The sequence below is a fragment of the Neovison vison genome, chromosome 11, assembly GCF_020171115.1.
Source record: "Neovison vison isolate M4711 chromosome 11, ASM_NN_V1, whole genome shotgun sequence".
In the NCBI taxonomy this organism is placed as follows: Eukaryota; Metazoa; Chordata; class Mammalia; order Carnivora; family Mustelidae; genus Neogale; species Neogale vison.
In genome coordinates, this window is record NC_058101.1 from 68674608 (window position 1) to 68686954 (window position 12347).

General features: G+C 41.5%; 1 protein-coding gene across 3 annotated transcripts in view; it reads right to left on the minus strand.

Annotated features, from left to right (window-relative positions):
* The window catches only part of TMEM175 (transmembrane protein 175), a 26032-nt gene extending 13767 nt beyond the window's left edge, over positions 1-12265 (minus strand). For all 3 annotated transcript variants that reach the window (XM_044267987.1, XM_044267985.1, XM_044267986.1), the window contains exon 1: positions 12047-12265. The gene's annotated coding sequence lies outside the window, so the exon portion shown is untranslated. The remainder of the gene's footprint in view (positions 1-12046) is intronic.
* Positions 12266-12347: the final 82 nt, after the last annotated feature.

Here is a 12347-nt window from a genome sequence, read left to right on the forward strand (position 1 = left end):
ATTTTATTTATTTATTTGACAGACAGAGATCACAAGTAGGCAGAGAGACAGGCAGAGAGAGGGGGAAGCAGACTCCCTGCTGAGCAGAGAGCCCAATGTGGGGCTCGATCCCAGGACCCTAAGATCATGACCTGAGCTGAAGGCAGAGGCTTAGCCCACTGAGCCACCCAGGTGCCCCTCACTTTGTTCACTTTTTAAAGCTTACATAATGATCACTCCTCCTGGTGTACAGGTCTATAAATGTTTGACACGTGCACACAGGTGTGTAAGCATGACCACAGTCACAATGTGGTTCAGAAGTCCCTGAGCACACCGTCTGTGCTCAAGCCTTCCACCACCCCAAATGGCCACCATTTATGTTTTCTGTTACCATCAGTTTGCCCTTTCCAGAATGTCCCATAAATGGGTTCATAACCCATGGGCCCTTCTGAGCCTGGCTTCTTTCAGTCAGCATGACACGCCCAAGAGTCACCTGTGTTTTGGGAGTAGCAATAATAAATTTTTTACTGCCATGTACTTAATTCTACTGTATGGATGGACCCCTTTGTTTATCCACTCACTACCTGGAAAACGTGGCTTGTTTCTAGTTCTTGGTGGTTTTAAATAAAGCCACTATACATATCTGCTCCCAAGTATTTGTGGAAACGTGTTTTTATTTCCCTTGGGTAAATACCTTAAAATGCATCTGCTGGGCAAATGCATGTTTCACTTTGCGAGAAACTGCCAAACCACTCACCCAAGGAGCTGTGCCACTGTGTTCCTACTGGCAGTGTCTGGAAACTACAGCTGCTCCTCAACCTCCCCAGCACTTGGTTTGGGAGGATTTTTAAAGTTACCTTTTAACTGTAGCTATGCTAATAGATGTGGAATGTATCTTGTGTAACATTTCCCTACTGACTAATTGGGTATTTTCATGTGCGTTTTGTCTGTGTACCTTTCGTAGCAAAGTGTCTGTTAGAATCTTTTGGTTTACTCTGGGGGGAGTTCTTTGTGTCGTTATTGAGTTTTGAGATTTCTTTATATATTCTGGTTAGAAGTCCTTTGTTAGGTATGTAATTTGCAAATATTTGCTTGCAGTCTGTGGCTTGTCTTTCATTCTCTTGTAGTGTAGAGCACAGAAGGGTTAAATTTTGATGTAGTTCAACTCAACTTTTCTCTTTTTTTTAAAGATTTTATTTGTCAGAGAGAGAGAGCACACAAGCAGGGGGAGCAGCAAAGAGAGGGAAAGGGAAAAGCAGACTCCCCGCTGAGCAGGGAGCCTGATGCAGGACTCCATCCCAGGACCCCCGGGATTGTGACCTGAGCCAAAGGCAGACGCTTCACCGACTGAGCCACCCTGGAGTCCCTCAACTTTTCTTTCACAGACCATTCTTTCAGTGTCATATCTAACAAGGCTTTGCTTAATTCAAGATGACAAAGACATCCTGTTTTCTTCTAGAAGTTTTAAAGTTTTAGGTTTTACTTTCAGTGGATGATAGATTTTTACCTATTTTGTAATTTTTATAAATTACTTATTATTATTATTATATAATTTGTATATAACATGCAAGGTGTATTTGAGCTTTCCTTTTTTGCAGATGGACGTTTGATCATTCCAATACCACCTGCTGAAAGACTATCCTTTCTCCACTCAACTGCCTTTACATTTGGGTCAAAACTTGTATCTGTGCAGGTCTATCTTGGGAGCATCTATTCTGTCCAAGTAGGTTATTATGTACCTATTCCTTTGCCGGTATCAGTCTTGACTACAGCTTCATTAGTAAGTCTTGATATCTGACAGAGCAAGTCCTCCAACTTTGTTCTTTTTCAAAACTGTTCTGAGTATTCTAGTTCTTTTGCCTTTCCCTCACATGCGTCTGCTTACAGGGGCCCCTTTCCTCAGTTCTTCTAGGCAGAAAGAGGGGGGCTTTCTCTTAAGGGTTTTTGCTGTCTGTGCAACTCACAGCACAGCCTCACAGTAGATACCTGGCCTATGGTCAAAGCCGTGGGAAAAAGAGATTTTAAAAAATGGAAAACACAAACTTACGTGGGTCACTGCTCCAAGTTTCAACTACCCTTCCCAATCTATCGGCTTTGCATTGTTTTCAGTATTTTATCCCGAGCTTTTACCTGTCATCAGCAAGAGAGAAAGGTGGCTTATGCCATGACGGCCAGCACTGAACTCTTAACACTTTATTTCTCAAAAGGGAGAGACTAGGGGAAAGGGGGTGAGCAAGGAGAGTGAAAATATTCATGCCAAAAAATAAGACAAAAAGTTACATGTGTTTTTTAGGCACTGACTAATTTTGGGAAACATATCTGCTATATTTTTTTAGATGTTTTTTATTTAAACTTTCTCAAATATTATTTTTAAATAATCAGAACATGTTAAAAATAGACACAAAGATCCTCAATAAAATGTTAACAAATGGAATCCAGCAATGTATAAAAAGGGCTGTATACCATGACCAAGTGGGATTTATTCCAAGAATATAAGGTTGGTTTAAAATAAAAAATTAGTGACTGTAATATACCACACCAAAGGAACAAAAAAACAAAACTACACAATCATCTCAACAGATGCATCTGCATCTGACAAAATCCAATACTTTGGATTATCTTCTTCATGATAAAAACATTCAACAAACTAAGAATGGAAGTCAGCTCTGTCAATCTGATAGATGGTATCCACAAAAGTCTCACAGCTAACATCACACTCAGTAGTGAAAGACAGACCACCTCCCCACCCCTGCCCCAGATCAGCAACACCATTCAACACCATACTGTTAAGGTTATACCCAAAGCACTCAGGCAAGAAAATAAAATATAAGGCATATTATACTGGAAAGGAAGTGAAACTATCTCTATTTGCAGGGGGGTGTGATTTTACACAAAGACAATCCTAAGGAATCCACACAAGAAAACTTACATCTAATAAATGAGTTCACTAAGGCTGCAGGAAACGAGATCAATATAGAAAAATCAACTGCATTTGTATACACTAGCGAACACTGATCTGAGAAAAACTTCTGAAAACAATCACATTTATAAGAACATTAAAAATATTAACAAATTAACAAAGGAAGTGCAAAACATTGTTGAAAGAGATTGAAAAAGACTGATGTAAATGGAAAAACATCCAATGGAAGGACTTAATATCATTACAATGGCAATACTTCCCAAACTGACGGACAGATTGAATGCAATCTCTACCAAAATTCCAACTGCCTTCTATGCAGAATAAGCTGACCCTAAAATTCATATGGAATTTAAGGAACCTTTGACTATTTACAGAATACCCAAAACAATCTTGAGAAAGAAGAATAAAGCTGGACAACTACCACTTCTTCATTTCAAAACTTACTATAAAGCTATGGTAATCAAAAGTGTAGTGCCAGTACAGGCCATATGGATCAACAGAGGAGAACTGAGAATTCAGAAACAGACCACTATATTCATGGTCAACTAGTTTTTGATAAGACTGCCAAAACTACTCAATGGGGTGCAGCGTTGGTGGTATAGTGGTGAGCATAGCTGCCTTCCAAAACTACTCAATGGGGAAAAACAGTCTTTTCCACAAAAAGTGATGAGACAACTGGATATTCACATGTAAAAGAATGAACGTGGGGGTGCCTGGGTGGCTCAATGGGTTAAAGCCTCTGCCTTCGGCCCAGGTCATGATCCCAGGGTCCTGGGATGGAGCCCTGCATCAGGCTCTCTGCTTGGGATGGAGCCCTGCATCAGGCTCTCTGCTTGGCCGCGAGCCTGCTTCCCTTCCTCTCTCTCTGCCTGCCTCTCTGCCTAGTTGTGATCTCTGTCTGTCAAATAAATAATAAATAAAATCTTAAAAAAAATAAGAATGAATTTGGATCCTACCTCATATCATATACAGAAATTAATTAAAAATGGATCAAAGACCTAAATGTAAGAGCTAAAACACCGAGAGGAAATCTTCATGGCCTTGCATTTGGCAAAGGACCCTTAAATATGACACCAAAAGCACAAATAATAACAAAAACAGGAAATGGAGTTCATCAAGATTTGAATTTTTTTTGCCTCAAAGGACACTATTAATAAACTGAAAAAATGATCCACAGAATGAGAGAAAATATTTGCATATCATATTATCTGAGAAAAGTTTAGCATCCAAAATATATGAAGAACCCTTACAGTTCAATGGTAAAAAGACAACCCAATTCAAAAAATAGGCAAAGGATATGAATATACATTTCTTCAAAAAAGATGTATTATTGGCCAACAAGCACGTGAAAAGATGCACAGCATCACTAGATTACATTAGAGAAAAGTAAATAAAAGTGATGAGATAATTATCCTCCAGGACAGCTATAATAAAAATAACAAAAAATATTGGGGCACCTGGGTGGCTTAGTGGGTTAAGCCTCTGCCTTCGGCCCAGGTCTTGACCTCAGGTTCCTGGGATCAAGCCCCACCATCAGGCTCTCTGCTCAGCAGGGAGCCTGTTTCCCCCTCTCTCCCTGCCTGCCTCTCTGCCTACTTGTGATCTCTGTCAAATAAATTAAATCTTTAAAAAAAATTATAGGCTATTTTAAAATAAATTTATGTATTTTTAAAAAAATATTTATTTATTTGACCAAGAGATAGAGAGCACAAGTAGGCAGAGTGGCAGAGAGAGGGAGAGGGAGAAGCAGGCTCTCCACTGAGCAGGAAGCCTGATGCAGGACTTGATCCCAGGACTCTGGGATCATGACCTGGGCTGAAGGCAGCCATTTAACCGACTGAGCCACCCAGGTGTCCCGATTTATGTACTTCTAGTAGGCCCCCATACCCAATGTGGGGCTTGAACTCACAACAAGGGGATCAAGAGTCTTAGACTCTACTGACTGAGGCACCCAGGCACCCCTCCCTCATGGGCTATTTTTTAAAGCCTCCTAAAAGTTTTAGGAGGGAAACTGAGCAAAAGTAGAGTTTCCATGTATCTTTTCAGCACTCCCCCTCCAATTTCCCATTAACATCTCACATTAGTGGTGCAACTGATGAGCCATACTGATAACATCATTAAGTCTATAGTTTACATTAGAGTTCTACAGGTTCTGACAAATACAGAGGTTCTGACACATACATGACTTGTATCCACCATTACACTATCATCCAGAAATTTAACTGCCCTAAAAATCCAGTGTTCCCCCTACTTACCCCACCCTCCCCAGAAACCCCTGGCAACCATTCATCTTTTTACCATCCCCAGAGTTTGTCCTTTCCCAGAATGTCATGTAATTGGAATCATACAGTATGTGGCCTTTTCAAACTGACTTCTTTCACTAAGTAATACACATTCAAGGTTCTTCCACGTCTTTTCATGGTTTTGCAGCTCATTTCTTTTTACTGCTAAGTAATAATCCATTTTATAGATGTACCAGTTTACCCATTTCAATGTACTCTGAAGTACATTTTGATTAAATCCAGGCTAACTGTTTCTTTTATTGGTTGTGCTTTAGTGTCATACCAAAATATGTCACTTTTCCTAAGTTTTATGGTTTCAGGTTTCCCATTTAGATTTATAATTTTTTGGTATATAATACAAGGTATGAATCAACATTTTTAAACACAAGGATATCCAATTTTTCCAGCATCATTTTTTTGAAAAGACTACCTATCTTTTCTTCAATTACTTTTACTCCTTTGTCAAAAATCAACTGACCTTGTATGTACTTGTGAGCCAATTTCTGACTATTCTGCTGCAGATTTACTTACCTTTAATCAGTACCATACTACTTTGATTACTGTGGTTTTATAACTAGCACTGTGGTTAATTAGGCAATGTAAGTCATATAACCTGCCCTTGTTCAAACTCATTTGGAGGATTCTACTTCCTCTGCAGTTCCAAATTAATTTTAGAATCAGTGTGTCCATTTTTACAAAAAGTCTGCTTGGATTTTGCCAGGAACTGCACTGGACCTATAGATCAATTTGACAAGAATCAGTCTGACCGAATCTCCCAATTTATGAATATGGTGTATTCTCTCCATTTATAAATGTCTTTAATTTCTCCCAGCCACATTTTTTAGTTTTCAGTGTATAAATCTTGCATATCTTTTTTTCAGATTTATCCCAAGCACTTAATATTTTTTGATGCTGTTGTAAATGGCATCTCCCCTTCATTTCAACTTCTACTACCTCGCTGGTTATCGAGAAATAATGGGACTTATTTTTTGCATATGGAACTCATACTCTTCAATCTTGCTAAATTCACTTACTAGTACTAGTAGCTCTTTCTGCAGATCCCATTTGTGTGTGTGTTGTGGTTTTTTGTTTTGTTTTTTACATAGAGCAGTGAGTGTCAACTGAGGGTGGTAATGTCCCTTTAGGGATATTTGGCAACGTCTGAAGAGATTTCTGGTTGTGACAAATGACATATGTTAATAGTATCCTGGGGATAAGAGGTACAGGTGCTGCTTAACGTTCAACAACACACTAGACGACAATGCCACCCCTTTAGTTCAACAAGGAATTATCTGGCCCCAAATATCAATGGTACCAAGACTGGGAAAGTAATATAAAGAATTATGTCATCTTCATAAACAATTTTACTTGTTATTTTCAATCTGGGGGATTTTTTTTCTTGCCTCATTACACTGGCTAGAATTTCTTCTACAATGATGAGCAGAAGAGGTAAGACCTGACAACTCTGGCTTGTTACTGATCCAGTTTTTTATTATTCCATATGTCAGCTATAGCCTTTTCATATATACCATTATTTTATTTTTGGGCGCCTGGGTGGCTCAATGGGTTGAGCCGCTGCCTTCGGCTCAGGTCATGATCTCAGGGTCCTGGGATCGAGTCCCGCATCCGGCTCTCTGCTCAGCGGGGAGCCTGCTTCCTCCTCTCTCTCTCTGCCTGCCTCTCTGCCTACTTGTGATCTCTCTCTGTCAAATAAATTAAAAAAAAAATTTTATTTTTGGCACAAAAACAGACACATAGACCAATGGAACAGAATAGAGAGCCCAGAAATAGACCCTCAACTCTATGGTCAACTAATCTTCGACAAAGCAGGAAAGAATGTCCAATGGAAAAAAGACAGCCTCTTCAATAAATGGTGTTGGGAAAATTGGACAGCCACGTGCAGAAAAATGAAATTGGACCATTTCCTTACACCACACACAAAAATAGATTCAAAATGGATTAAGGACCTCAATGTGAGAAAGGAATCCATCAAAATCCTTGAGGAGAACACAGGCAGCAACCTCTTCGACCTCAGCCGCAGCAACATCTTCCTAGGAACATCGCCAAAGGCAAGGGAAGCAAAGGCAAAAATGAACTTTTGGGATTTCATCAAAATCAAAAGCTTTTGCACAGCAAAGGAAACAGTTAACAAAACCAAAAGACAACTGACAGAATGGGAGAAGATATTTGCAAACGACATATCAGATAAAGGACTAGTGTCCAAAATCTATAAAGAACTTAGCAAACTCAACACCCAAAGAACAAATAATCCAATCAAGAAATGGGCAGAGGACATGAACAGACGTTTCTGCAAAGAAGACATCCAGATGGCCAACAGACACATGAAAAAGTGCTCCGTATCACTCGGCATCAGGGAAATACAAATCAAAACCACAATGAGATATCACCTCACACCAGTCAGAATGGCTAAAATCAACAAGTCAGGAAATGACAGATGCTGGCGAGGATGCGGAGAAAGGGGAACCCTCCTACACTGTTGGTGGGAATGCAAGTTGGTGCAACCACTCTGGAAAACAGCATGGAGGTTCCTCAAAATGTTGAAAATAGAACTGCCCTATGACCCAGCAATTGCACTACTGGGAATTTACCCTAAAGATACAAACGTAGTGATTCAAAGGGGCACGTGCACCCGAATGTTTATAGCAGCAATGTCCACAATAGCCAAACTATGGAAAGAACCTAGATGTCCATCAACAGATGAATGGATCAAGAAGATGTGGTATATATATACAATGGAATACTATGCAGCCATCAAAAGAAACGAAATCTTGCCATTTGCGACAACATGGATGGAACTAGAGCGTATCATGCTTAGCGAAATAAGTCAAGCGGAGAAAGACAACTATCATATGATCTCCCTGATATGAGGGAGTGGTAATGCAACATGGGGGCTTAAGTGGGCAGGAGAAGAATCAATGAAACAAGATGGGATAGGGAGGGAGACAAACTATAAGTGACTCTTAATCTCACGAAACAAACTGTGGGTTGCTGGGGGGAGGGGGGTTGGGAGAAGGGGGGTAGGGTTATGGACATTGGGGAGGGTATGTGCTTTTGGGTAAATTGGAAGGGGAGATGAACCATGAGAGACTATGGACTCTGAAAAACAATCTGAGGGGTTTGAAGTGGCGGGGGGGTGGGAGGTTGGGGTACCAGGTGGTGGGTATTATAGAGGGCACAGCTTGCATGGAGCACTGGGTGTGGTGAAAAAATAATGAATACTGTTTTTCTGAAAATAAATAAATTGGAAAAAAAAATTAATAGTGAAAAAAAAATTTTTATTTTTTACTTGAGAGAAAGAAATGAGAGAGAGAGAAAGTTTGTGTGAGAGGGGAGAGGTCAGAGGGAGAAGCAGACTCCCCACTGAGCAGGGAGCCCAACGTGGAACTTGATTCTGAGACTCCAGGATCATGACCTGAGCCAAAGACAGTTGCCCAACCAACTGAGGCCCCCAGGTGCCCCAAATTATTTTATTTATTTTTTGAGGGAGAGAGAGAATGAGCATGCACATGGCAGGGAGGGGCAAAGGGAGAGGGAGAGAATCTCAAGCAGGCTCCATGCTCCGTGCAGAGCCAGATATGGCCCGACTTTATGACCTTGACATCATAAACCTGAATCTGAGATCACCCTGAACTGAAATCAAGAGTTGGATAACTGAGCCCCCAGGAGCGCCATAAATGCCCTTAATATGCTGGCGAAGCTTCATTTCATTCCCAGTTTGCTGGCAGTTATTTTTCTTTTTTTAATTAGGAATGGATTTTGGGTCTCATCATGTTTTTTGTCTAATAAGATGATCCATTTGGTTTTCTTTTTCACTCTGTTAATAGTGTAAATTACAATGATCAATCTTCAAATGCAAAGCCAACTTTGGGCTCCTGGGATAAACCTCACTTTGTCACACTGTACTATCCTTCCTGCGGTGTTGGATTTAACTTTCTAAAACATGTTTTAAAAATATTTTTTGTATCTATGTCCACAAGAGATTAAATTAGTCTTTTTCTCTTCTTGTAACGTCTTTGTCAAATTTCAGTGTCAGAATTGTGTTGTCCTTATAGAGTGGGCTGGGTTGGTTAATACCTCCTTCCTTTGATTTTCAGTTTATGCAGAATTAAAATATTTCTAGTTTTTAACTATAAATTCAATGCTTTAATAGATATGAAGCTATTCAAGTTATCTATTGCTTTTTTCCTTGAGTGACAGAGCCATGGTAGTGTCTTCCAAGGAATCTGTTCCTTTAGTCTAAGCTGCTGAATTTGTTGGCATAAAATGTTCAGGTTCTCTTTCTCTTATTATCCTTTCAGCACTGACATCATCACTCTTATTCATGATACTGTTAATTTGTCTTTCTTTTCTTTTTTCTTTTTTTCTCGTTCAATATGGCCAGGGATTTCTGTATTTTACTGGTCTTCTCAAAGAATCAGCTTTTGTTGTCACAGATTTTGTTTTTGTTTTCCACTCCGACACTTATTATTTCCCTTTTTGTACTCACTTTGGGTTTCATCTGCTCTTGTTTTTCTTGTTTCTTAAGATGAATGGCTGAAATTATTGGTTTGAAACTATCTTCTAGTATTGTTTTGGCTACATCCCACAAATTTTAAAATGTTGCATGTTTACTTTCATTCACTTCAAAATTTAATTTTCCTTCTGATTTCTCCTTTGGCCCATTGGTAATTTACAAGTGAGTCATTCAGTTTCCAAATATTTAAATTTTCCAGACACTTATCACGGATTTTTAACTTAATTGCACTGTGGTCAGAGAACATATTTGTTTCATAGCCCATAAAATGATCCATCTTGGTAAATGTTCTTTACATACTTGAAAACGTATATTTTGCTGGTATTGGGTAAAGTGTTCCATAAATGTCCATTAGGTCAAGCTGGTTGATAGAATCATTCAATTAGATCTTTGGTGAACTTCTCAGTGCTTGTTCTACCATATACTGTGAAAGGGTTATTGAAATCTCCAACTACAATCTACAACACCCATTTATAATTGGGTTTTGATTTTTTAAAAATCTGGTTTTGCTTCATGTATTTTAAAGCTTTATTATTAGGTGCAAAACTAGAATTGTTACAACTGTTTGATTAATGTACTGTTTCATCCTTAGGAAATGACCCTCTTAATTTCTGGCAGTATTCTTTGCTGTGGAATCTACAGAGGAAGAGGCTTTCAGATGAAGACCATAAATTCAGTTTTAAACATGTATACAAATGAGATGTCTAACAGAGGTCTAAGAAGTTGGAAGAAAAGTGTGGTGTGGAGATTGAGCTAACATGGTCTCTGCGGTGCCAGGATGTAAATATTTATGAAATAAAAACATCTGAGTAAACTCTGGTCTCCAAAGTAATTACACTATTTAAAACTCTTTCTACCTGATCTTAGATCAAGAGGATAAACTCATGGCCTCCAAATTCAAAGGAACCCACACTCTACCATGCTTTCTACTGAGTTATGCATTAAGTTTTCTACATCAGTTATTTTGTATCTTTTCCACACTGCTTAAACCTTAGCTTTCTTACCCCCCTTCTTGTTTTCAGTAGATGTTTTGTTTCACTCATTCATAGTGAAAATAGAAGGTATTAGAGAATTCCTTCCCTTTCATTCCAATAAACACACAAGGTTACCTGCAACTGCAACCTATCTTCCCTCCCTCCCTTTGGTATGAAAAGTGTTTGCCTTGTGCCCAAAGTGAATGTTATTCTCACTATGGATGTCATTCCCCTCCTATCTTCCGGGGACTTTTAGTCACTGTTCCTCTTTCTGCTGTAACCACAAACTTTCTCTCTGCACGGACTCCCTCTCATCAGCTTCAAGCTGCTCAAAAACCTCCTATCTTGAAGCACCTCAACCCCACACCACCCTTCTAGCTCCCACACTTCTCCACAGCCAAGCCTCTCGAGTCACCTCCAACTCTTCATTTCTTTATGCTTCTTCTCCCCTAACCACTCCAATGAGACTAGTCTTGATCGGTCACAAGACAATCTCCTTGTTGCTAAACCCAAGGTACATCTTTTCTTTCTTCCTCTACTTCACTCTTACAGAGCTTCTTGCCTCTGGGAGTGGGGAGCATTGCTCCCTGGCTCCTGCCACGATGCTCCCTTGGTTTTCTCCCTGTGTCCCTGGCTGCTCCCTCTCCACACGCTTGTCTAACACCAGTTAGAATGTTCTAATAGACTTCTGTCTGTTTCTGTCTTTTCTCTTCAGCTTGAGACAGTCAGCTGCCGTGCACATGCTGAGGACGTCAAAGATCGGTCTGTAGCTTGGCCTCTCTCCTGAGCCCCCATCCTCACCGACCCCATATGAGAGCACTGCTTGGAGACGCCACGACCCGGGGAGCATCCAACGGCCGCGCTTGCTGGCGCCGGCCAAGTCGGGACACTGCTAAGCACGCTTTCTTGCCCCCGAAAAAGGCAGCAGGGTGGGGGCAGGGGCATCGTGCCTTCTTAACTCCGAGGTACCCGTGAAAGGCTGTCCTAAACTAGCACGGTTCAAACGAGGCTACTGTTACCGTAAGGACAGTAGTAACACACGTTTATCCAAAAGCTCCTTAATAACGTGAAATTCCAGGGAACTAAGGCGCTGGTTGGGGCTTTCAGACCCGGTTTCAGTCTGAGGACGAATCCTGGGGATGCCAGCGCGAACCAGGCAGACCCGCGTCTCGCTGAGGCGCACCTGCCGGGCAGCGGGGACGCCCGTGATTCTGGGGCCGATGCGGCCAGTCTGACTTTTCTACACAAGCTGGAAACCTGGGGTTCCTTTAACTTAACTTAAGCTTTTCAGGCCTTTGGCAGGAACCAACTCGCCAGGAGCACAAGCCCTTCCCGCGGCGCGCCCGGCGCTACCGACCTTACTCAACAAGTCGCGGGGATGTCTCCGGCTGGGCGGCCGCACGGCACGCTCCTCCAGAGCGGCTCACCGCGCCGCTCCCGCAGGTCCGAGCACCCTGACAAGTGGCCTCCGCAGACACGGCCGCGCGGGGAGCGGCTATACGCTGGGCCCGGAGCCCCACCGCTTGCCCAGACGTCCACGCTCGGACCCGCGGGGCGCCAGCAGCTCGGCGGCCGGAAGTTCATCACGAGGCCGGCGGCGGCGCGCAGGCGCAATCCGCGACCGGGAGCCCGCGCACGCGCACCCTCCCGGCTCGGCG